Source organism: Coenobita brevimanus, chromosome 38 (assembly GCF_032717465.1).
Source record: "Coenobita brevimanus isolate Jiangsu-jjx chromosome 38, ASM3271746v2, whole genome shotgun sequence".
NCBI classification, from domain to species: Eukaryota; Metazoa; Arthropoda; class Malacostraca; order Decapoda; family Coenobitidae; genus Coenobita; species Coenobita brevimanus.
Genome location: NC_136991.1, coordinates 41,753,713 through 41,781,212, shown reverse-complemented (window position 1 = coordinate 41,781,212; position 27,500 = coordinate 41,753,713).

The window sequence follows — 27,500 nt, the reverse complement described above, 5'->3', positions numbered from 1 at the left end:
AGAAAGTTGAAATCTCTAAATGCCATGTACCTCTACAAATTAGTCAGCTTTGATGTTAAATCATTATTCACAAATGTCCCTGTTGATGATGTTTTAACTTTCCTGCCAAGCATTCTGGGTAATAACATTGATGATATTCCCTCTGAAAACATTATCAAGCTATTTAAATTGTGAACTCTTCTTTTACCTTTGAAGGCAAGTTTTACACACAAAAATTTGGTATGGCCATGGGTAATCCCCTCTCCCCAGTTCTGGCAAATATTTACATGGAATAATTTGAGAAACATTTACTGACCTCCATAAAGGAGCAAAACATAGTTTGGCTCCGATACGTTGATGATATCCTGTGCTTCTGGCCTAACAGTCTTCCCATTGATGAATTTCTCCTGCAATTAAATTCGTTAATTCCATCGATTAAGTTTACTCATGAGATGGAAATGGATAATGAATTGCCATTTTTGGATGTAAAAGTTATCAGGGACCAAAATGTTTTGAAGACTAAGGTATACAGAAAACCTACAAATATTACGTCATATGTGCATTACTATTCAAACCATCATATTAATGTAAAAAGATCTGTATTCATATCCATGTACTTAAGAGCATAAAGAATTTCAGACCCAGAATTTTTAGATGATGAACTAAAAATGATTCAGAGTATTGGAAAGAAGCTAAAATATCCACAAAGCATACTAACTCAGTGCCACAATACAGCCAAGAAACGATTCCTTGAAAGGAAAACTAATAAGCCAGATCGCCAGAATATTCAAAGAACCCTTGTTGTCTCCTTCCATGAAAATTTTCTTGATGTTGTTCACATACTGAGGAAACTTAATGTACAAGTTGTATTCAAATATGAGAACACCATCAAAAAACCCTCATCAAGAACAGCACTTTCAGTAATTCAGGCGTTGTTTACAAAATCCCGTGTAAAAGCTGTAACAAATTTTACATAGGACAATCTGGAAAAGATTTGGAAACTAGAATCTTACAACATAAATACAGTGTAAGGACAGCCCAACAGAGTAGTGGTTTATTTCAGCACAAAGCATCCAGTGATCACCATATTGACTTGGCAGGCTCCAAGGTTCTAGCAAGATCAAAAAGCTTAGATGAAAGAAATGTAATAGAATCTTGTCTAATTTCTGGCACATATGAAAAGAATGTGAACATGAGCTATGGTCATTTTAAGTGTGATAAATTGTTAACTGAATTAATTTTAAAGCAGTATCCCCCAGACTAACAACTGATTGTTCCCTGTCATCTCCTGGTAGTGTAGTCACACCTGTGTGGGACACACCAAGCATTAATCCTCTAGGTCTTAAGTTAAGCAGCAGTATTTATCCCCTCCTCCTCCTCCTCCTTCCTCCCCCCTCTCCCTTTCCCCCTTCCCCTCCTCCCCTCCCCCTTTCCCTCTCCCTCCCCCTCCCCTTTCCTTCCCTCCTACTCCCTCCTCCTTTGTCACGTGCATCCCTAAGGAAGAAAAAAAGAATGGTACCTATCACCCATCACCCATTTTTAGATTCAGGTCATCCTTTGTTGTGGTCCACTCCCTGCTGCAGGTGACCATAAGTTAAGCCGCAGGTAAAAATTCAGGTCATCCTTTGTTCTGTGTGCCACTACCTGCTGAGGGTATGCATAAAAGACCTCTACCCTTTACGTTTCTGTCTCACTTTGTCTGAAGATGTAATATACGAAAGTTCTCACTGTCGCTCCTTTCATTTCTCCTTTGGTTATTTTGCATATCTATCTATCTATATATATATATATATATATATATATATATATATATATATATGAAGAAGTGAAGGAACGTTGTGGGGTAGATGTGGATGTGGTTGAAAAGATTAGGAGAAATACACTGAGGTGGTTTGGACATGTGGAGAGAATGGAGAATGAAAGACTGACTATAGTCGGATTCCCGCCTGTTTGCGGCGGGGGTGTGGCCTGCACCTGTGGGCAATGGTGCCACGTTTCCCCAACTTGCGATGTGAAACGGAAGCTATTTATGTACAAGGCATCACAAATTCGATAAATTCAGATGAATAAAACTTACACTTGTGTATTTTGATGGATGAATCAACAGTAATCTTATTATGCATAAAATATTTATACAGTAACACAGAAACATGGCACAAATATTGTACAGTGTTGCTAAAAGATATTGTAGTCACTTTTAATGGTTTTTAGCGTAGTTTTAGGGTGGGTAATAATATCACAGTTATGGATATAAGATAATGAGCCTGAAAAAAGAAGAAATATGCCAATATCCAAAGTAAAAGAAATAATTCATGTAATTCTTGTGAGTGGCAATACACATCCATCTGGCCTAAAATAAATGTCCCAAGGGAGAATGAGGAGATTCAATGTACCAAGAGAGAGAGAGAGAGAGAGGGAGAGGGAGAGGGAGAGAGGCATGCATTGAATGCATTGTCGGCATCACTTAATATAACAAAACCAAATTAACAAATGAAAGCACAATTATAAATAACTTATAAAAGAATCAAAAGTACTCAGGGTGGCTCACATTTCCCGCCAGGAGAGAGAGAGAGAGAGAGAGAGAGAGAGAGAGAGAGGGGGAGGGAGGAGAGAGAGAGAGAGAGAGGTCTGTCACTGCCTTCTTTGTATTCATTTGTTCCTTTGTACATACTGCACACACTGATATACATTGTTCCTATTGATGCACATATATCTATACACGTAATTTCTTTCTCTCTCTCTCTCTCTCTCTCTCTCTCTCTCTCTCTCTCTTCTAATACTGACCACGTGGTAGGTGAATCCAGCCCCCCCTTCCCCTCTCCTCCCTTCTTAATCCCTCCTGGGTGTCTCAGGTCAAATCCCCCTTCACACTTCCCCTCCCCCCTGGACCACTACGTCGGGGTGTATGAATCAGTAACGTAACAAACCTCTCAGCAGACAGTAACTTTGACACTCCATCTACTACTAAATATGACAAAACCAAATTAACAAATGAAAGCACAATTATAAATAACTTATAAAAGAATCAAAAGTACTCAGGGTGGCTCACATTTCCCGCCAGGAGAGAGAGAGAGAGAGAGAGAGAGAGAGAGAGAGAGAGAGAGACAACGGTATAGAAAACGTGGCAACACTGTACACAGGTGCCGGCCGCGCCACGGCCGCGAGCGTGCGCGAGTCCTACTATAAGAGGGTGTATGTAGGTGAGGTGGAGGGAGGGAGAGGGAGGGGTAGACCGAGGATGAGGTGGAGGGATGGAGTTGAGAGGTATATGAGGGAGGGGGGGGTGAGTTGGGGGGAGGGAGTCAAATGGTGGGTGACAGAGTGACTTGGAGGCGTTTTGTCTGCGGCCACCCTTTGCGGGATTTGGGCGTCGGGCTATAGATATATATATATATATATATATATATATATATATATATATATATATATATATATAAATAAAAGATCAAAGGTCAAGGTCACAGGGAAAGGTCAACATAAAGTTTTTATCCGATTTAGAGTAAACTCTGTGGAAGGGTTGCACGAAGACCTAGAGAATCTTTAAGCCTTGGGTTGCACATTCGGAAACAATAGAAAAATTTAACTTTGAGAGTAATCGTTAACATGTTAAGGACACAGGGGAAGCTCAAAGGCTAAAGTTACAGGACAGAAAAGTTACCGGACAAAGTCAGCTCAAACAGCTTTGACCTGACTAGATCCAGGCTTGGTGGGTGGGATAAGGGTCAGGATAGAACGAAAGAATTAAGTTTTGAGAAGAATCATTCAAAGCTCACGATCACAGGGCAAGTTTAAGGTTCGACCCAGGCATCTGTGTGTGAACAGAATAACAGTTTTGATCTTATTTGGATTAACCTTGGCCGTTAGGCTGAGGGCAGAGTTGTCAATAATACCCCACTTTTCTTCTTAAGGTTAAGTGTTATTTCATATACAATATTTTTCAGAAGTTAAATTTGTACTATCGTGATGTGAATGCACCCGACTGAAACACTCAAGTGCTGAAAGTAAAAACCACTGACTTCTAACCACTAACTTCTCATTCAACTCCAAGCTACTGTATAAAAAACTTACAGTATACCGTTTTGTGTGTGTGTGTGTGTGTGTGTGTGTGTGTGTGTGTTAACAATGGAGCTCATTTTAAATATCAAAATTGATCCAAAATTTGAGGGATAGTCAAGGAGGTAGGTCTATTGTTTAAAACAATAGGTCAGTAGCCATGGTCACAGGGCTTAGTCAGAGTTTGACGTAGCAGAGTCAACTTTAACAGTTTTTATCTGATTCAGTCCAAACTTGGAGGAAGGTTTGATGGTAAGGCAAGAAAGAAGTGAGTAGGTTTTTAGAACAATTAGTCAGAGGTCAGGGTCACAGGGCAAGGTTAAATTTCGACTTTTGCGTATCTGGTGTAAACAAAATAGTTAAAACAGTTTTGACAGGATCTGAATCACTCTTGGTGGAAGCGTTTAAAATCAGCCAAGAGGTTGACTATTTTTTTTAGAGCAACAGGTAAGGCAACAGGTTAAAGGTGAAGGCCACAAGACACGGTTATCGTAAGTAATTTTTTTCCAAAGCAATTTCTATGCAAAGGGATTGCATAAAAGTGTTTAATGTCCACATTAACGTATGAGTGTGGTATCTGTTATGACAAGAGAAAAAGAAATCAGGAGTAAGAGCAGTGGAAATGAAGGATTAAAGAACGTATGCGCAATGCTTAAGTTAGACGGGACTGCTGTATATAAGAAATAATGTGATTAGTGAAACATGTGGAGTAAGGAAGTCTGTTGACAATAGGCTGAAGATTGTGCGGTTAGATGGTATGACAGTTTGAGAAAAGATATAAACAGGGCAGTGAGAAGGGTATATGTGGCTGAGTTTGAAGATGGGTGGAGTCGTGCTACACCATGAAGAAGGTGGATTGTTATGGTGAATGAGTGTGTGAGAAAGCGAGGTATGGAGGTCTGTGAGATGTGTGAAATTCTAAGGGAGTTGATTGTCGGACCGACTCTATCTGGTAGGTAATGAGGTCGATTAGATGTGCAAAATTATTAGGGAGTGAGTTGGATGTCGGATTGACTCAGTCTGGTAGGTAATGTGAATGGCATCTCAAGAAAAAAGCGCCGATCGTCATGCCTATAAATTGATATCAGCATTTCAGAGGCGTGTGTGACAGGTGAATAGGTGTGACTCATTTCACCAGGGATGTTGTTAATTAGTTCTCCCTCTGTCATGATTTTCTCTTTTCTTTCTTTAATTTACTCCACCCTTAGTGGGAAGTAGAGATCGGGTTGATGATGATCATGGTGGTGATGATGATAAAGTATGATAGACCTGGTGGCACTGATATAGCGGGAAGGAAGCGTTGCGGCCGATACGAAAGCACATAAAGCAACGCACATGATTCCTCCAGACATGAAGAACTAATTGTAATTGGTCAGTATCCATGTTTGCATTGTTTTATGCTGTCATTGGCCACGAACCATAGAGTCAGACTCATCATTTGATATAACAGGTACTTTGTAGTTAAGTTTCAAAAGTTTTAAAGTAAAAATACTTCAAAATCATACTTAAGTTAAAGTAATGAAAGAAATGTGTCCATCCATCCATCATCCAATCCTACTTTGCCCCATGAGGAGCGTAGGAGCCCGGGGCTAGGCAGTTGGTCCTGACATTTAAGATGAGTGAAAAGAAATGTGTACTTTTTGAAAAGTCATTACACTAAGAAGATTACCTGAGTATGGTACTCAAGTAAATTTACTTCGTTACATTACAACTCTGGATGAGGGTCACCGAGTGGGTTGACCTGTTGATTTTTACACCAGTGGGCCAAAGGATTAGTTCACAAAGCAAGTGCAATTAAAGCAGTTTTTATCCGAGTCAGACTAAACTTTGTGGAAAGGTTCAGGCTGAATTAAAGGAAAGGAGGTTCGATTTTTAGAGCAGTTAATCAGATTCAAATTCACAGGAAAAGGTCAAAGATCAAGATCACTGGCCAGTAAAACATTACTGAAGGGTTTAAAGTTAGGCAAGAAGTAAATTAATCGAATCTGACAGTAATCAGTCCAAGATCAAGGTCACAGGGCCAAGTCAGATATTTAGACCCTTGACCAGTTGGTGGACACTGGGTGCTCTTTCTAATAGATTATTATTTTTTAATCTTTAGTTTGGCGGGAATGAGTCTCGTTTCGAAAGCAATCATTTTTTCCTGGCTGAATAATTCCCTCAGTCAGCGATTCCTCTTGGGTCCCGACGGATGTTACTTCATCTAAATTTTATGAAGGTAATTTTCTGCCTTGTTTGTCTATTTGCTTGCTCGTTCAGCTGGGCTGGGGCTCTCATTTACGATGCATGGGTTATTATGGACGCTGTTTACACCTCCAGCATTCCCGTTATCTAGATGTGCATGCTCTAGGCGATTTTGAATACTGATTGTCATTCTTTCCCCAAACGCTAGATGACGAGTATATAGTGTTTCTGCATGAATGACCCACCTTCGCGTTCACCATCATCATCATCATCATCATCATCATCATGTCTGTCTGCATTATACTCAGCATCATCCTCTAGGCGCCTGTCTTCATCATCATCGTCGTCGTCCTTCATTTTTATCTCTGTCTTCATCATCATCGTCATGGGTTATTAAGGAGTTTGCTTACATTACGAAGGCTGTTGTTTGTGCAGTCATCTTATGCAGTCTCGAGATTTTGCCATGCTCTTAAATGTTGCTGTGTAAAGTGTTCATACAGTGGCTTATCTCGTTGTTACTGTAATCATTCAGTATCATTATCTTACATCTATGTTTTCATCATCATCATCATCATCACACATTTCCATCTCCTTCCTCTTTATCATCGTCATCATCACTCATTTCCATCTCCATCATCACCATCATCATCATCATCATCATCATCATCATCATCATCATGTATCCATCTCCTTCCTTTTCATCATCATCATCATCATCATCACTCATTTCCATCATCATCATCATAACTTATTTTCATCTTCCTCTTCCCTATCAACTCCACCACCGTCTGTCATCATCATCATCATCATCATCATCATCTTTCTTTTTTATTTCTATCTCCCCTTCATCATCAAGTGTCGTTACGGAGCCTGTTTAGCCTACATATCAGGTCTTTTACATTCCTGTACCGTTTCAGAAGGTTACACTGATCTGATCCATGGGTGAAAAACACATTAACTTCAAGCTTACTATAACATAACATACAGTAAACAGAATATCACAAATTGCCATATGGTTTCCTTGTCAGAATTAACCTTCAACATGATTACGATTTTTTTTATTTAAAAATTGCTCCTTCTAAACGATTTTATTCAGCTAAGAAGACCCCCTGATGGTTAATTAATGACGGCTCTGTCCCCTCCCTCTAGTCGAAAAATGTATCCCAAGCAGAATAAAATCGTGAGGAAATGGAAACGGAAAAATAAAAATGACGTCCTCGGCCTGAAAGGGTCAAGAAACCGGACTGTTCTGAATTGTTTTTTAAAACTTAGTGTATAATTCAGAAATATACGGATACTCCCCAACTACTATCCGTCTGATACACTGCAGATAAGGAATAACAATATAAACAGAGAGGAAGATAGCATACATTATGAAAAGTGAAAATGAAAACGAAAAGGAAACTGTAAAAGAGTAATACCCGGTACTGGAAAATGAACAAGAGATGAGACCATGAAAGAAACTAGAATGCTCTCAGAGAACGCATACCTCCGCCGACGCCATTGCCATAAAAAAGGATCCGGATTAGGATCCGTGGATATAGGATCCAGATCCGGATCCGCCCCCAAATTTAAATAATTCTCTCTGGGTCTATGGCCCACCTTTCCACAAAATTTCATTGAAATTCATTGAGAACAGAACTTTTGGAGATATTGTGCAGGATACTCCGGACCCGGATCCGAATCCGTCCCCAAATTTAATAATTTCTTCCTTGGCCCATGGCCCACCCTTCCACATAATTTCATCAAAATCGTCCATAACTTTTTAAGTAATGCCCGCTGACAGGCAGACAAGCAAACAAACAAACATACGGACAAACCAACGCCGGCAAGAACATAACCTCCTTGGCGGAGGTTGCATAGGCTACCTCCGCTAATGCCACTGCCATTAAACAGGATCCGGATCCGGACCCGCCCCAAATTTAATCAATTCTTTCTTGGTCAATGGCCCACCTTTCCACAAAATTTCATTGAAATTCATTGAGAACTTTTGGAGATACTGTGCGGTAGGATCCGGATCCGGATCCAGCCCCAAAATTAAAGAATTGTTTCTTGGCCCATGACCCAACCTTCCACAAAATTTCACTGAAATTCATCCAGAACTTTTGGAGATATTGTGCGGTAGGATCCGGATCCGGATCCGGATCCTTCCCAAAATTTAATCGATTCATTCTTGGGCCATAGCTCACCCTTTCACAAAATTTCATTGAAACGCATTGAGATCTTCTGGAGATATGGCGTGAACAAACAAACAAAAAGTTCTGGATCACAACCAAAATCTAATCGATTGTTCACTGAGCCATACCCTACCTCTCCAAAAATTTCACAAAATCCGATCATAACTTTTTGAGTACACCTGCTAACAGTCAGACGGACAAATAGGCTAGACACACCAACCAACGCGGGCAGAAACATGTACCCCGTGGCGGAGGTAAATAAGAGGAATAAGTTAAAGATGGGGAATTAATGGAATGGTATAATAAGAAGAAAACAAAGAATAATAATAAAAGAACATACAAGAGAATATATATATGATAATAGAGTATTAGGTAGGAGAAGCGTTATCATTCCTGCGACCCATTCTTAGCTGAATGAACTTGTCTGGAGTACAACACAAGATTTACCTCGATGAATGCGAGAGTTAAGTTTTTGATTCACTTCCCAGAAGGAAACACACAGAACAAATGTGATTATACCCAAAGTTTACGTATTAAGATGGACTGTAAACTGTAAACTCATGCACGGACTACTAAAGTATTTAAGAGCTTTTTGGGAATGTTTAGAATATTTAACTCAGGCTGGAAGTTTAGAGAGGATGAAAGACCAACCAGAAACTTTGCTGACTCTTAACCCCTTCAATCTGGTGACATGTTTTGTGATGTACAGGTTGGCCGGTAAACAGAGCATCACTAAAAACTCGCCTAAAGTTATATTCTGTTGCGGGGACGGCTCAGTCTGATGATGTGGGCGTGGCAGTGATAGTGGGAATAAGAAATGAGTAAACACTGATATCTCTGACTAAACCGTCCACATCACTCCAGAGAAAGCACCTGGCGGAGTGGACGAGGGACGTTGTATATGGGCCAGCCTGTATTGTTGCGGCCTCCAGATGATTTTAATCAGCTTTAGGGAGATCTCTCGAAGTGAAGCGGTAAATATCCTTTGAAAAATCTCATCTCGACTAAGTAAAATCGTCTGGTGGTGGCAGGAGCAAGATGAACAGCACCTCATGCGACCTTGTAGGTGTTTTCGTATAACCGTCTTATGGTGGGGACAACTTAAGCGCTCTCTTCAAACTAACGCCATACGATTTTATTACGCTGAGAGTAAGTCAAAGGAACCTAAGAGTTTTAATGCTGGATCCGTTAACACTCTGGATCTGGATAACGTAAGTAATTATTCAAGTTAACGTTATGCGAGTCAGTTGGGAGTGAATCATTAGAGCTTGAATGTTAATATTTTCTTCATTTATTCTGATGGTCCGGGAAACTCTACAGTACTGTAGTGTTTTATTCCAACTACAGGTAGGCGATTTCATTCTGCTGAGTTATTAAAGTTTCCCTGTTAAATACAGTAAAAGTTTTTCAGTGGTGATGGGACCAAGTTTTTTCACATCAGCGAATTTTCTGCAATTTTTGTGCCAGTTTTGGTACGATTTGAATGTGCAGTTTTGGCTGCCCAAAATACACACACACACACACACACACACACACACACACACACACACACACACACACAGTATATTAGAAGTGCGCACAAATACTGTGCGTTAGTCCACGAAAGCTGAAAGTTCCTGGACCTCTTATAATTCTTCAAAGCCATAAGAGGTACATGGTTTGACTGGATTACAAAGACTGAACTAGAACAAATAGGATTAGAGTGTTAGCCTTTTTTGGCCTGGCAACGTCGGGTACCCCTGCTAGTATATATACCTACCGTATACACAAAATATCCGGATATAACGCACGATACTGTACTGCAATTACAGTGATCGCATCCATCCTCTGTAATCACACACCATTTACATAATTGGCGCATCACTCACATCACAACTCTCCCCCCCCCCTCCCTTTCCCCAACCCTTGCCATCCACCAGTAATAACCCAGTGCCATTCCGTCCCCCCCACCAGACAATCATGATTGTTCATACTCATCGGATGTGACAGGGAAGGCATACAAAACATTCCTTGCAACCATCCGACCCTCGCTTTACATATACAGGTCCCTATTCCAGTTTCAGGTGCATAAAACTGGTGGAGAGATCATGCAAAAAGGTATCGAGGTCGTTGCATCTCCCCTATCACAAGCATCCCTCACATGCCATCTTATACCGTATATCACTAACATTACTTCACGGCACCACTTCCACACCCTTTCCCTGTCCTCTCCATCCATCACCATCCATCATCATATCCTACTGCCAATCACTCCACTACTTTTATCTCTTCCATCCTTTCATCATACATCCTTCTCAGTATCACTTCACGTATCGAACCCCCATCTCCCCACCCAGTCCCTTCTGACCCCCCTTCTCCCCACCCTGCCTCCTCCAGCCCTGTTCTCTCCACTAACCCTGATTCTCTCCAACCCTCCCCTTCCCTATCCTCCCTGCCATCCATCGCCATAACCCACGACCATTCACCCCAGCACCATTATCCCTCACATCCCATCATCACCACTAAAAGCCTGCCCCTGACACAACACAATGGCCGGGAATGACATAAAAATCGCCAACAAAAGGGGAAAGAGGAGGGGGTGGCACCATCCCAACTATTTGAAAAGGATTAAGAAAAGCTTGTAAACTGGGTCAAACAGTGACAACTGAGCTGTGAATTACTAACGCGAGATAACACACCGGCCGGGAAAATATACTGTACCGGTGAAAAAATGTATATGAACGACCAGGCTGAATTACAACTGGCATTTTATTACAGTCAACACAGTTTTGGACATACTTAAAATCGGTGACATAATGACCAACTACACTCATTTTACTTTAACATAAAAATGCAATATCCCAATCACGAGAGATGATCTATAACTACATTAACACTAGGGTATTATGTTCGTCATGAAGAAGTGCTGAGAAAAGGATGTAGAGGTGTATTACTGCCTTTTTCTGCCACTGAGGTGCGTGAAATAAGTTGGAAAAGGATGAAAATCTGGGTCAAGTTAAGGTGAAAGAACTGCAACTGTGTGAGAGAAGCGTTGGCCCCTTCTGTACATTTTTTTTTATTATTCTTGCTAGCCTATCACCAAACGATATTATTACTTTTAACTTCATCAATACGATTTTTTTTTATTTTTTTTTGGGGGGGGGGGGGTTGTCATAGCTGTCATTTTTTTGGGGGGAGAAGGGGTCCTTGCCACCTCCAGACGACTGTGTCCCGATCCTAGATGTCATATAAAGGGAGAGCTATTAATGGCTGTCAAACTCCTCTATACTCGATTAATTTTCATCTGACAGAACTGGTTGCCTCTAACAACTTGAATACTAAATCGTGGTTGCATGAAATATCATGTGCCTTAGTTATGAGGTAGGAAGGAGTCATCTTGGTTACTAGTCAAATCAGATCCATCCTCCGGTATAACTGCACAGCCGGTAAGGGTTAAGGTAAGACAACAACCTTAGTTCAAAAGTTCAAAAATTCTCTATTAGCTAAGTAAATTCGCCTGGGGATCGCAGGACTAAAGTAAAAGGGACGTCATAATGAAGTGTTTAAGGGATACCTCTTCAAAGAATTTTTTTTTTTCTATATTTTAATCTTGTTACAGCCAGTCACTTTACTTAAGGGAGATCTCTCGCACTTTACTTAAGGGAGATCTCTCGCACTGAATTACAATCATCAGGCAACAAACTACTGAAATCAACATCTCCCTTCCTTCTCTCTCCTTCCTCTTCCCCCTCCCACTTCCTCTTCCCTTTTTCTCTTCTTCCCTCCTCCTCCTTTCCCGTGTCCCCCTCACCCCTCTTCCATCTCCTTCAGTCACAGAGTTTAACTACCCTCAAAAGTAATCACCTCTAATTATATCTCTCGTATGATGCCTGCTTATTTTTAATGCTACCAGATGATTTTTTCCAGGTCACTACAGCCCCTCGTTGAGATGTTAATGAAGGCTCTATCCAACCACTCCAGTCCACAAAGGCTATCCTGCAGTAAAAAAAAATCGTCTAGAGGTATCAATAGTAAAATATAAAGTAGGTCCCCTGACTATTAGACTCAACTATCCACAGAAGTTAAAATAAATGAGAGAGAGAGAGAGAGAGAGAGAGAGAGAGAGAGTGCGGAGGGGGGTAAGAGCAACGGGAACAAACAGTAGGAAAAACACATACTACTACCATTTCTACTTAGCGACGATGATGCTACACTGCAGCTGTGAGATGAGGAAGAAAAGTGGCACGAGACTGGTGAATGAACTTAGTGTTGCAGGTAATCGGCTCAAACTGAATGTGGGAGAGAGCACTGGTATGGTATTAGGGAGAATATCGGGGGCTTGAATGACGAGAGAATGGACGCCTGGACTGTTACTGTTGTCAAAATTCTATTACTTCTGTGTTTCCCCTTTGCTGGATCCTGCCCACTACATAACACTGGGAATAGGATGGATCTGGTGGTGGTTGTGATGATGGTGGTGGTGATGGTGATGGTGACTGCCTTATTTTCGGACTCTTCTACTTTTATGGGAATCCTACACACCCTTTATGGGATGATGATGATGATGATAATGATGATGATGATGATGATGATGATGACGTACAGTCTCTCAACAAAATATCGCCCCCCCTCCCTGGACCCGACGTTTCTGTAAATGAACACAAGACGGCATGCAACGAAAGACCTAACAACTAATGATGGATCACCAAGACTCACGGTAATCACTACATGTGTCTGACAGCTGGATACTTTCCCTTACTAGGACAGCAGGCCTAGCAACATAATGCAGGTGAATGCAATTACTAGTCAGAAACCTTCATCCATTGTGTCACATTGTATCGATGAGGAAAAGGGCCGATACTTTTTTGAGAGGCTGTACACCTGCCACGTATAGTCAATCAGGGTAACTAAAAACAATTTGCCCTTGCTTCACTGATTTCAAGGCAAATGGGGCAAAAAGATATCACATGGCAATAGGTACGTAACAACCTAAAACATGACAAATGAATGAAAATTCTACAACCAGTCATTGCTGAGATTTTCTGAAAATGTGGATTTTTTTTTTTTTTTAACCCGGTGAATGGGGAAAATGATACCAGCTTTCGGGAGGGAAAAAGGCAACAAATCTGAAACTAATTTAAATAAAGCTTCCAAAATCTCATGAATTTTCCTTACTTAGTTGTAGAACATATTTAGAGATAACCTACGGTATAATTAGATAAATAAAAATTATAGCATACACTCTGAAAATAATGAAAATAATGCTTCCTAATACTCATGAATGTTCCATGTGTAGAACACATAGATATTACATATAATTAAACAAAATAAAAACTCGAATCAAGAATTGAAATTATACTTCCCAAAATATAATAAACTATTTTGGTGTTCAAATTACAGTACCGGTATATATATATTCATAGGAATTATAAAGTTTCAATTAAATGGACATCAAGCTATCCAAAAACTAATGCATCATTTTGGTACCGTGTTCAAATCACATTACCTGTAGGCTAGATACATGATTTCAGTTATGAACCAAGGCTTTTTACCTCCGCCAGCGAAGTTGGAGAAGGTTATGTATTCACCTATGTTTGTCTGTTTGTATGTTTGTCCACATGATGTTTCCAAAAGTTCTCAATGAATTTCAATGAAATTTTGTGGAACGATGGGCCATGCGCCAAGAAAAAACTGATTAAATTTGGGGGCGAATTCGGATCCGGATTCGAATCCTGCAATGGCATTGGCGGAGGTATGCGCTCTCTGAGTTTTATAGTTATATTATATATACCGGCGTCTTACTTGTTTGGACTGATCCAAGCAAGCCTCACATTTTTCTAATGTGTTGCCTCTTTAGAAGGAAATCCAAATCTAAGTACATTTTTTAAGCGTTCATGAACTTCTGCTTCTTCAGAAAAATAGCAGTACTGCCTTCCACGAAGTTTATCTTCAATGTGGGGTTTTTGTTGGACCTCACATTGTTGTTTTGTTGTTTCATAATGTTCTGCTGTTTTGGGGTTGTAAGAAGAAACAGTTTTTTTTTTTTATTACCCCTTTGGGGTGTCTTTACCCGGAGTAGAAAATCACACACCCATACTGGAGTTACCAAAGCAGGCAGGTCCTGTCTCTTGGTTTGGTTCTTAAGGGCAACTGTCACTGATCACCTGAAAGCAGAATGAAAGCAATGCATTCGAAGCACCGGAAAGGGCATAACTTACACAAAGAACGCCAAAAAAGTTAAATGAGAGGGATAAAAATCCTCGTTTGATCCTAACCTGGCACCAAATAATTGCTGGGCAAATCTGCAGACAAATAATTTGGAGTATAGGTAGGCCTATCACCACATCAAAAGCTAGAAAAATTAGGCAATAGATAAAGGTTGGCAGGGCTGCGTCACTTTTTACCCCAACTTGCTCTATGTTTTTTCTTACCTCGATTGACTATAATTAGATTAAATACCATTTGATATGGAAAACACCTTCGATATGATGACGTTTTATCTATTTTATTCTTGTTTTCATCAGCCGACTTTGTGTATTCGACGCAGGAAGGAGCATCTAAAACTAAACGGGATTTATGAATGCTGTATCAGCCCCTTCAGTTCGATTAACCTCACCAGAGTAGAATTTAATAGTTTGTTTTTAGCACGAATAAAATAAAGATGACACAGCTACTCGGGCAAAATGGGTTAATCAGGACGAACTTAGGTAAACTTTTGTTTGTCTTTGGGCCTGGGTTAGATGGTTGCAAAGATCACAAATATGGGTAGGGAGTGCAACAAGATGAAGGACATTCAGACAATTACAATCCCAGGCTGATAGAGAAATTATGAGAAGTAAAAATTCATTAAAAAAACAAGAGCAAGGTATCTAAACGGGTGCAATGGCTAAAAAGAATACAAACAAATTACATTATATATTCAGATGAGAAAAGCAACTGACGGGTGAAAAACCTATGAGAAGCAAAAATCAAAACAATGCATGAGCAAAAGAATCCAAACACTTGTTATGCCTAAATAAAGCAAAACACTATTTCCATTATGAGTGTAGATGTGCGGCTAACTGGACAGCTGGGTGCAATATTGTGTAGTCAGTGTCGCATTACGGTATGAAAGTGTAATCGCTGCAGTAATAAAACATGGACGTTGTTTTAGCTACACGATATGCATGAAGGTTTGGGATGGGCATGTGTGTGTGTGTGGAGGGGGGAGAGGTGTAGTTATTATTCATATTATAGTATTATTTTCACTTTATTTCTGCTTTCTCCACACGATTTTATTTACTTAAGGGCAGCCTGATCGTAATAAAGTGAAATAGCTGCTTGCCATAAGCCTGGATGGGTTGACATTTCTTTGTTTTAATCACTAAAAAGTGTTCCATGAAGTTTAGTTACGTTGTGGCACAGGAGTTTTCGCTGCACCTCTTCCGCAGCGATCTGTTATGCATATGACGCCTTATCATTCTCTTTTACGCTCTTTGTATCTCTTTAACCTGGATACAGTTTGAACAAATAACATACAGGAGGATATTGAGGTGTTATGTACAAGATAAATCACTAATGAAAAGATGTAACACTATCTCCTAGGCCAATTAGAATGTAGCCTTGTAAGATATATTTTCTGCAATCTACCTGTATACCATCATCAACTTCAGAAGTTTTTTTTTTTTCGATTACCACCAGACGATTGTATTCAGGTAAATACAAAAAGAAATAAAAAAGTTTCCCATCCATCCATCATCCAATCCTATGTTGCCCCATGAGGAGCGTAGGAGCCCGGGGCTAGGCAGTTGGTCCTGACATTTAAGATGAGAGTGACCAGTCTCACTCATCCCTAAGTGGCATTACATGAGCAACAAACTCCAACCACCCCTTGGATATAAACCTTCACCGGCTCAATCCGACTGGAGCGCAATAATTACCCACTAAACCACCAGGCGCCACAATCTGGTTATATGGTTACCACCCAGCGTAGTAAATGGTTTCCTGGTGTACAGGAAACCTTTTGGCTTGTCACTCAGTGTGGAGTCACTCACAGGCAGAAGAGGAAAGAACGAAGGAAAGAAAGATGGAAGAGGGAGTGTACAGTCACCCGTAGGCAGAAGGATGAGAAGAGAATGAAGGAAAGACAGAAAAGGATGGATGGAAAGAAGGATGGAGGAGAGGAAAGGGCAGACACCCAAGAGCAGCACTACATCGAGTGAGCGGATGGTGAATGGCCCCTCAGATATAAATGTGTCATAGGCAATTTCAGTATATCCCAGCAACCCACTGTATCTTATTATTGTAAATTATTTTGACCATACTCTTTTTACTCTAACCTGGTCTAAAATTCCATCTCTTCATCTTGAATGACGAGTTGTAAGAATAGACGGACACTAGATTATGATGCTAGTCACAAGGAAATGTTATGGAACGTATGAAGAGCTGTAGCATCGCGTCCTTCTGCCACAGAGCTACGTGAAATAAGTTGCTAAAGGACGATAATCTGGGTCAAGAGTAAAAACAGTACAACCCGGACGATTTTCCTCAGGTGCAGTATAACGCTGCCTTCATAATAACCATCAGAGTCATCTTCAGCACACCAAACACCCCATCACCCTTATTCAGCAGACACTATCCCATCTTTTCATCATCATTATCCATGCAATCACACCAGCAACACATCCCATTATCATCATCACTACCATCACAGTCACACCATCTACATCATATTACCTCACACCTCACCATTACATCTCATCACCACCATCACTGCCATCACTCTCAAATCATCAACGCCATCACATGCCATCATCACATCACAGTTATCACTATCACCACAATTACGTTATTCCCATCACCACATCCCAATATCACTATCACCATCATCACAATAACACCATCACAATCATCATGTGTATCATCATCACAAACATCACAATCACACCAACACCATCACAATCATCATATGTATCATCACCATCACAATCACACCATCACCATCATGACATCCCATCACCATCATTATCATCCGAATCACACCATCAGCAGATATCACACATCACAATCACACAATCACCATCATCATAATCCCATCAACATTAAACAATGCAGTCTCTAAACGCAGTTCGCATCAGACACTATCATCACAATCATCGCAACAATCATATCACCACCGCCACCAACACAATTAAACATTAACACCATCACCTTCACAATGACCACCACACAATGCAGTCGCTGGGCACAGGCATAGACTAACTCAGGTCAAGAGAGTTTTATTGTTTTAAGTTTTTCAGTAGTAATCAACGTAGCAGATGAAATTAACGAGGAAAAATTAAAGTGCTAGTCATTAGTGATTAAAAGCTGAATTTGGAATCGCGTTATAGGAAATTAATAGCGAAGATAACTAACGTGGCCTACAGTATATTGTGGTTCACCTGTGACTGACCGATTGGATAATAGTAACGCTGATGTACGGTACCGGTAGTTCTTTCACTTTAACTTGGCCCAGATTTCCAGTCTTTTGTATCTTAATTCACGCTGGTCTCAGGCAGAAAAGGGTAATGCTAGGGTTCAGCATTATTTCCACAGTTTACATGGTGGCTACCATCATATTTAAGTAACATTACATTGCTACAACTCAATTTTTTAAGTTGAAGAGATGGCAATTTTAGGATGTTAAAGTAAAAACGGTATACCGAATCACAAAATGCCTCAACAACTCAGTATTAAAAAAAAAAAAAAAAAAAGGCCAAGTCTGGGTAATAATGGCATAGCTAATCCCGTGGGGTCTCCTTCGGTTCCTTGAAACTTGGCCATCACTGTCTAGATGATACATGTTGTACAGAAGACTAACTAAAATCCCAGTCACCTCTTGGATTTGAACCACTGCACCCAAGACATGATCATCCCGGACCGAATTTTCTCTCACTAGAACACCAAGCTTTTTTAATTCATCAGTTGCTTCCGATAAACTGGAAGACAATTATATCCTTGTGAATCTAAAACTAGACAAAATATAAAATATAAAACTGAAAAAAAAAAAAATGCCGATTAAGCGACAACTATGCTATCAGCGAAGCGACACACACAGTACTCGTCTAATTTTTCATTATTTTTCCTCGCTACCCTCTGATGGTCAAAGATGAGAAAAGTATTCGTATGTTTTTCCTGCCCAGACTTTTCGATTTGATGTATCCGGCAGAAAGGTGACCGACATACCGTAAATGTGAAACAGGAAATGTGGAATACTGGGAGAACTTATGGTTCTGACGGTACAACTAGATATAAAGTGATGTTTGTGAATATAATGCTAAAATGTTTTTACCTTGGCTCAGATTGTCGTCTTTTTGCAGTTTATTTCACATAGCTCAGTGGGAAAATAGGCAATACTAGGGCACAACATTTCCATTTAGCACTTCGTGACTTATTTAATCCTCACCTTGAATGCTACAACTGAACATTCAGAATGGAGATATGGTGAATTTGAGCCGAGTTAGAGTAAAACGAGTGTAGTGACGATAAGTATCGCTACTTATAAAGTGACAAATTATGGAGGTTACGTGAATGATAATCAGGCAGGCAAAAAACACAGCTAAGAGGACAGGTAACAGCATTAGAAAGTTATTAGTAAAAACATCCGAATGGATCGGTATACGAAAGCTCAATTCCACCTTTCAAATCACCGCACATTCATTTAACTACCCTCTTATTTTTAGTAAACACAATGTTTCATCGTTTTCAGTATCCTCTGCATATAAGTTTCTTGTTATTAACCTTGGAAGGTTTATAAGAGTATTGGGTGGCTCATTCCTTCTCGGCTGGGTGACTGTAAACTACCAGACATGATTCTGACGGGAGTGTAGAGAGGTTTGCTCCACTACCGCTGGATGACTGAGACGCGTAAATTACTGTGAGGGGAACAAGGCGGCGTAGTCCTTCAGCACTAGGTAACTCAGCTGCAAATCCTTAACAAGACCAAAGGGTGGTTCATTACCTCAGCACTGCGTGACTCAGACATAATTTCCCTTAGTACTGAGCTGAGAGCCATAATATATGCCCTGACTGGCTGGTGGCTGCTTGGTGTACAATTCATGCATTAAGGTAGCTCGCTTCCTGCTGATTTTGGCAAACGGTGCACAGCACAACTCGCAACTGATAGATCCTTCTTGTCCGAAACACTGACCCGGGGGACTGATTTCCGTTCTGTGTACCATTTTCGCACTTTTTCTTATCCAGCAAAGTCTAGGTTAGGTCAGGTTAGGTTTGTTTTGTTTGTATCAGGGTGGGTTAGTTTGTTAGGTTAATCATCTGGGATAGTTTAGGTTACTATAAATTAAGTTAGGCTAGAGTAAACATGTACCTATCTATCTATCTATCCATAGCTCGACGCCCTAACCCCGCAAAGGGTGGCCGCAGACAAAACGCCTACAAGTTGCTCTGTCACCCACCATTTGACTACACTCCCCCCAGCTCACTCCCCACTCCCTCATACACCTCTCAACTCCATCCATCCACTTCATCCTCGGTCTCCCCCTCCCTCTCCCTCCCTTCACATCACCTACATCATTCGGACACAACAAAGAAACCACCACCACAGTATACAAACAATACATGCGTTCAGTGATGAATTGTGCAAGCCCTGTCTGAGCTCCTAACCTCACCAAAACACACTACAACACTCTACAGACCATACAGAACAAGGCCCTAAAAATAATCACAGGCTGCACAGCTACTACACCCACAGACCACCTCCATCAAAAAACCAAAGTCCTCAAAGTCAAGGATCACCTAGACATGAGAGGCACCCAGTTTCTTGCTGCAGCCTCCACAAACCCACAACATCCACTACAGTACATGGCAGCACATCCACCCACACCAAAGAACATCAAAACAACACCCAGCACAAGATATCATACACAAATACTGTCATCTCTCCCCCCTCGCCCACCTCAGACCAGCTTCCAGAAGCACATCCACACTCAGATCACTCGCCTCTCCATTCAGTCACTTAAAGACAACACACAGCCGCATGCACGGCCTCCTGACATCCACCCTTCTGAATCCTATCTTCCCCGTGAGGACAGGGTCCACCTGGCCAGGCTGAGATGTGGGCACCATCCAGCCCTCTTAAGCTACCAGAAGAGGCTGGATGACTCCGTCGCTGATGCCTGTCCAGGATGCAACACAGCACCCCATACTATTAAGCACATTATGGAAGAATGCATTGCACACATCACCTACGCCAACAACACAACATACACTCTTTGAGAGCTCTGTGGGAAAGCCCGGTCTCGGCCACGGCCTTCCTAAGGGACTCGGGGCTGTTCGGCCAGACTGCCTAGGGAACCAAGGTCCAGGCTTGTAGGGAACAACTACTACTACCCTCATAGTCAGTCTTTCATTCTCCACTCTGTCCACATGTCCAAACAACCTAAGAGTAATTTTCTCTTAATTTTCTCAATTACATCCACATCCACCCCTCAACGTTCTTTCACTTCTTTATTCGTCAGGTAAAAGTAAAAATGGAGTGAATAAAACAGAGTAAATAAAATTAAAAACAAAGTAAATATAATAGGTTAATGAAAAATAAAATATAGTAAATAAAAAAGTAAGTATAAAAAGAATTAAAAAAAAAAGAAAATGGAAGGGTGATAATCCTGGGAAAATCAAACTTTGCTCGTGGTGAAAAAACAGAATACAGAACGGAATCGACCCGGGCAGGCAACAGCTCGTTTAGCGTGGTACTGTGCAGGCTTTATTACATATATCTTCTTTGTTGTGGGGTCTGCCGGTGAAAGTACTTACTTCGTCAACTCGCAGTGCAAACTTATACTTCTCATGAAAGGTGAGTGTGCGACGAGTGTGTGTTGATTTGCCAGCTGATAGTCTCTCCTTGCCGCTGAGAGTGTGTTAAGAATTTTTATATCCTTGCGCTGCACCAGGAGAGTGAGGCAGGTTTTAAAGCACACATTGAACTTCAGATGATAAACGTGTAGTTCATAAAGTTAACTGTTTGGTATCGCTCTTTAGTTTGCGATGCGGCAACTTCAGTATGTTTATCATCAGAAACAGTAACATTAACATACCTAACAACACAATCACGATCTTATTACCACCATCACAAACATCCACACCATCATCACCGTCATCTTCTCCACCACAACTGCCACCAAGGCCCTCATCATCACCACCACCATCATCACCACCATCACCCTAACCACCTCCACCACCAGCACCACTGCTAACCTAGCCCTGACCACCAAAAATAAGAGCGTCACGTTGATCACTAGACATAAAGAAGTCGACAGGGACGTGGTTGCCTACTCAGGCTGATCCCTCCTTCATTCCCTCCGGCCTCTCTGCTTTTCCATTCGTCCTTCCCTCTTTCCTCAGCCTCCTTCTCGCCCTTCTTCTGTCTCTACTTTCCCGTCCTACGTTCCTACATAACACTTTTCAATCCATCCCATTTTCCTCATCTCTTTTCCTTTGCCTACTTTATTCGTCTTTTGTGCTCTTCCGTGCTCTTCACATTTATCTCTTCAGTTCTTGTTAATATTCATTTCATTCTTCTTGCCTTCTTCCTTTCTTTGGTCTCCCTCTCCCCGCTTGTTCTATTCTTCATTGTCTAAATCTTCCTTTTTCCATTCACTGGTTTTTCCGTTGTTCTTCATTTCCCTCATTCATTCACACATCTCCATTAATTTCTTTCCTCCTCCTCCTCCTCCTCCTCTTCCTCTCCCTCTTCTTCTTCTTCCACTCCCTCTTCTTCTTCCTCCTCCTCCTCCTCCTTCCGTTCTTTGCTTATGTGCCTTACTTTTCTTTATACTACCTCTCATTATTATTCCCTTTTACCTGTCATCTTTTCCCTCTCCACATTTTTCTCAACTTCTTCTCCCTATTCATTTTCTCGTTTCCTCTTTTTTTATTATTTCTTTCGTACTTCATCTTCTTTTTCAACCTCTTTCATTCTTTCTCTTCCTCTGCTTCCTTTTGTCTTTCACTTGCATCCTTTTTCTCCCTTTATGTTCCATTACTTTCTTTTTTTCCTCCCTGTTGAAACCTAGTATTTCCTTCCTCTCTCCTCTTCCTTATCCGATATCTCTATTTTTCTCTTCCTCAGTCTCCTTCCTCTTCATTAATTACTCTTGTCTTAGATTCTAATGGTTTCTTTCAGTTCATTCTCTTTCGCATCTTTCTTACTTAGCTGCTTCATTTACCCTTTACTCTTCCACCCAACGTTTCCTTACTTCCTTCAGTTTCTTATACCGTACTTCCTAAACTCTTGTCTTCCTCGTTTTTGACACCTCCTTCCACTCATTTTTCCATTAATCTTCTCTCCTTTCTCTCTTTCATCTCTTTAATATTCTCTTCGTTTCACCTCCTTCCTGCCTACCTTTCTGCAGCCTCTTCCTTACTAATTCTCTCTCTCTCTCTCTCTCATCGCCTTCCATCTCATTTCCTCCCTGTGTCCATGTTCCTCGTTATTTCTCGCTTTATTCCTCTTTATTCTCCACATTATACCTCATTGCCAGCACAAATAACCTTGATTTTCTCTCCAAAATTTCCTTTCCTTGCCCTGCTTCCCTCGTACTGTCCTGCGTTTCTTTCTTCTTCTCTTTTCCCTCCCTTACTTTCCCCTCTCTTCCGTCGCTGTCCTTCCTCTCCGTCCACTCCCTCCCACCTACTTCATACTCGCCACTCATTCTCTCTCTCTTCCACCGACTCTACCTCCCTCCCTCCTTTCCTCCCTTCCACCTCTCACTCCAACACCTCCCTCGTCTTTCCCTGCCACCCTCCCTCCCACACCCTTCATCCCTCCTTCCATTCCTTCCCTGCCTCCCACAACTTCCTCCCTTCTTTCTCCCTCTCTCTCAAATCTCGCTGTTCCCTCCCTCTCACCTTCCCACACTGTTTTCTCAGACCTCTTTCCCTTCTACACCTTCTTTCCCTTCCCTCCGTTTCTCCCTCCCTTCGTCCCTTTTTTCCACCTCACTCTCCCTTCCCTCCCACTCTCCTTTCTTCCCTCCCATAACTTTCGCTTTTCTTCTCTCTCTCTCCCTCTCTCTAACCCCACATTACCTTCATGAATTTTCATTACTCTTATTCCTAGCATTTTTCTCGTTCCCCTTACCCTATTCTCCTTAGGCTGTCTTCTCCTCCTTCCCCCCCTTCTCTCCCTCTCTCTCTCTCTCTCTCTCTCTCTCCTCCTGTCCCTAACCCTTCATCTCCCTCCTGATCCCCTACTCGCCTTCCTTTTCCCGTCCTTCTTCCCTGCCACTATACCCTTTCTCAGGAAACATGAATGAGAGAATTTTACAAAGCCTTTGCCAAAATCGGAACACGAGTGACCGTGTGAAGGATTAAGAGGTCCCCTCGGGATTCTTAACCTTCCTCCTTCCCTCTTCCGTTTTCTTTCCTCTACACACACACACACACACACACACACACACACACACACACACACACACACACACACACACACACACACGACGCTTAAATAATAAAACAATGTGTAGCCTCTATTTATCTGTAAGTGTCCTGATATCGGTCCATATGAGGAGGGATGGAGGATGGGAGTGGCCCGGGTCGGAATGTGGGGAGGGTTGGGAAGCCATGAAAGATGAAGAAAAATTATTTTATTTTAGTTTATTGTTTTATTACTATTCTTTATGAAAAAACATAAACTGATTTACAATAATATTACTGATCGAAGGATCAACAGTAGCATTTCCTTTATAAATATTCATTATATTCTAAAATTTACATTGAAAATACAATCTCTCTCTCTCTCTCTCTCTCTCTCTCTATCACTCGATATTCATGTCTCCCTCATCTAAACCTTCTTCACTGGTGGAATCCCCCTTCCCCCATCCCGTCACTATGAAAAAACATACACACACACACACACACACACACACACACACACACACACACACACACGACGCTTAAGTAATAAAACAATGTGAAGCCTCTATTTATCTATCAGTGCCCAGCAGGGGCGCACCAAGGAATTTTCTAAGGGGAGCTCCTCATTTGCCAGTTTCCTGAAGTTTACATATAAGTTTTATAGTTCTAAGTTTTATATATATATATATATATATATATATATATATATATATATATATATATATATATATATATATATATATATAAATATATATAAAAATATATATATATAAATATAAATATAAATCTCAATCTATATATATATATATATATATATATATATATATATATCTATATATATATATATATATATATTCTGATAGAATGATAGATTTTTTGGTCGGGCGACAGTTATTTAAAAAGTGTGTGTGTGTGTGAGTGTGTGTGTGTGTGTGTGTGTGTTAAAAATTTGTGTATGTGGTCAAAAAGCTAGGTGAAGAGAGGGGATGGGGATGGATAGGAAGGCAGGAAGGATGATGTTTTGAGTTCAGGGGGGGTAGGTCTGCATGCTAGAGAGAGAGAGAGAGGTGAGGAGTGACCACTTGTCCCCTGGGAATGACCAGCCCCCCCCCTCTCTCTCTCTCTCTCTCTCTCTCTCTCTCTTTCAAGGTTCTGTAGTAGTGAATAATAATGTCAATGCAAAGTATAACTTAACTGTGATATAAGTATTATAAAATAAATAAAACATTGGAATATATTTATAGAGAACAACTACAACAAGTCCCCTCGAGACGTCAGCATGTGGAACTGTCATTAATTCCCTGTGGGCCAATTAACGTTCACCTTCATACATGTCTACACTCTTCTGCCACAATATTCGCCATAGATTCCACAATATTGCTCCTCATCTTTACTTTCCAATACAAAGCATACCATTAGTCATGATAATGATTGCACACACACACACACACGAGAGAGAGAGAGAGAGAGAGAGAGAGAGAGAGAGAGGGTAGATGGGGGAGGGAGGAGGGAGACAAGAAAGGACGGAAGCAGAGGTTTAGAGAGAGAGTCAGTCAGGAGGTGCTGTGACCTGAAATGGCAACTTACAAATTCTTGATGACAGGCGAATCAAGCTCAATAAAAAAAATAAAATAAAATAAAATAAAAGGAATAAAATGCTATTAAATCTAAATATACAACGAATAACTGGTCCAATATTTTTCGTTTATTTTTAGCGCTTTGTAACAAAAAAAAAAAAAAAAAGTTGCATCCAAAAACAGGAACCACAGTTCATATTGACCTGTGAGCATAGCGGGTCACTTATACCCATTCATTGATTGTGTGTGTGTGTGTGTGTGTGTGTGTGTGTGTGTTTGCGCGCCTCTTGCCCTCAGGGTTGTCCCTGGCCAGCTTGTATTCCCACAGGTCGTTAAATCAGATGCCTTCGGCCTTTGACAGTGACTTTGGAGTAAAACAGACGATATTCTACATTCGTTTTTCCTGAGACAGACTATACCCATCTCGCCTCCTCCTCCTCCTACCCTCTCTCTCTCTCTCTCTCTCTCTCTCTGTCACCCTGACCCCTTTCAAGCCTCCTCGTCCGCCACTAGCTCTTACATTCTTGTCTTTTTATGTTTCTTATCGACAATCTCTTCCGCCCTCCCAATACATTACGCGTCCTCCCACCTCTCAGTCCCACCCGATTTATTCCCCTCTTTCCTTTCTTGGTCTCTCTCCTCGCCTTTTCAACTCACCTGCGATTTTTTTCAATATTTTCCCGCGACTGGATGAGGGAACCAATGTTGCGCCTGTTTTTTACGATTTTTTTTTCTTTTATTGTCTGTTTTCAGTCTTTACGATTTTTTTTTTATCTCCCACGATTTTAACAATATTTTCCTGTGACTTTATGAGGTAACTAATATTTTTCCAGCCAATTTGTTACATTCCTGCACGTTGGAAGCGCGGCGAGGGTACTGCGATGCTGGGCTTTGTGTGTGTGTGTGTGTGTGTGTGTGTGTGTGTGTGTGTGTGTGTGTGTGTGTGTGTGTGTGTGCTTGCGCGCGCGCGAGTGTGTGCGTGCGCGCATCTATGCTAGCGTGTGAATAAAATATTTCCATAACTTCAAAAGTCCTGATCCGATTTGAACCAAACACAGGGGAATGGTTGAGGGTCATTCCAGAGGCTGATCTGCTGCTTTACAGAAGAACAGATCAAAGTTCAAGGGTACAAGACAAGGCCAGTTTCATAGTTTAGGCAGTGTGCCAGTTTTACAAATTTATTTGTAGGTCTACAGAGCTTGTACGTAATTACAAACAGATTTCGTTTAAAAAAAAAAAAAAAAAATTAATCCACAGATTTTTGTATCCTAAGACAATTTCATTTTAAACTAGATAGCACCCAGAGAGTGCATAACTCCGTCAATGTCATTACCATTACAAAGGATCCGGATCCTTATCTGTGGATATAAGATCCGGATCCGGATCAGGATCCGCCCTCAAATTTAATCAATCCTTTCTTGGACCATGGCACACATTTCCACGAAATTTTATTGAAATTCATTGAGAACATTTGGAGATACTGTGTGGGGTACTCCTGATCCAGCTCTGCCCTCAAATTTACTCATTTCATTTTTGGCCCATGCCCACCCTTCCACAAAATTTCATCAAAATTCGTTGATAACTTTCTGAGTAATCCTGCTAACAGACATAAAGACAAACAAAAAGATAAACAAATAAAGAAACAAATGCCGACAAAAAAAAGATAACTTCCTTGGCGAAGGTAAAATCGTTCTTCGTGCAGAAGACATTGAACAACACAGACATTATTTCAGCCATCTGATATATTTACTCAAATTCCCAATTAAGAGTATATATCTTTTCACATACCCTGCGTCTACCGTTTGTGAGCCATATCTGGAGTTACTAAGTAAAACAACTAAGGCCTTTTAATACCAGAGGGAAGCAAAGAATAACAATACCTTACTCTAAATTTACATTAGATTTTCCTTCGACTCTTTAATTTATTGGGTTACTGGGGACAACTTGACAGTCTATCTATAAAATAAGGCATCTTCCCTATGGTAGTTTTTGTTCCTATTTACAGTGGTGCTGGTATTTTCTGAGGAAATGTTCCCTTTTCATATAATAGTACGTGGCTTCTTTGTTTGTCCTTTTGATATGTATCTCTTGCAGTAAGGTAAATACATTTAACGTGACAATATAATCTAAACTTTGTAACTGCCATGAATTTTCATTATAC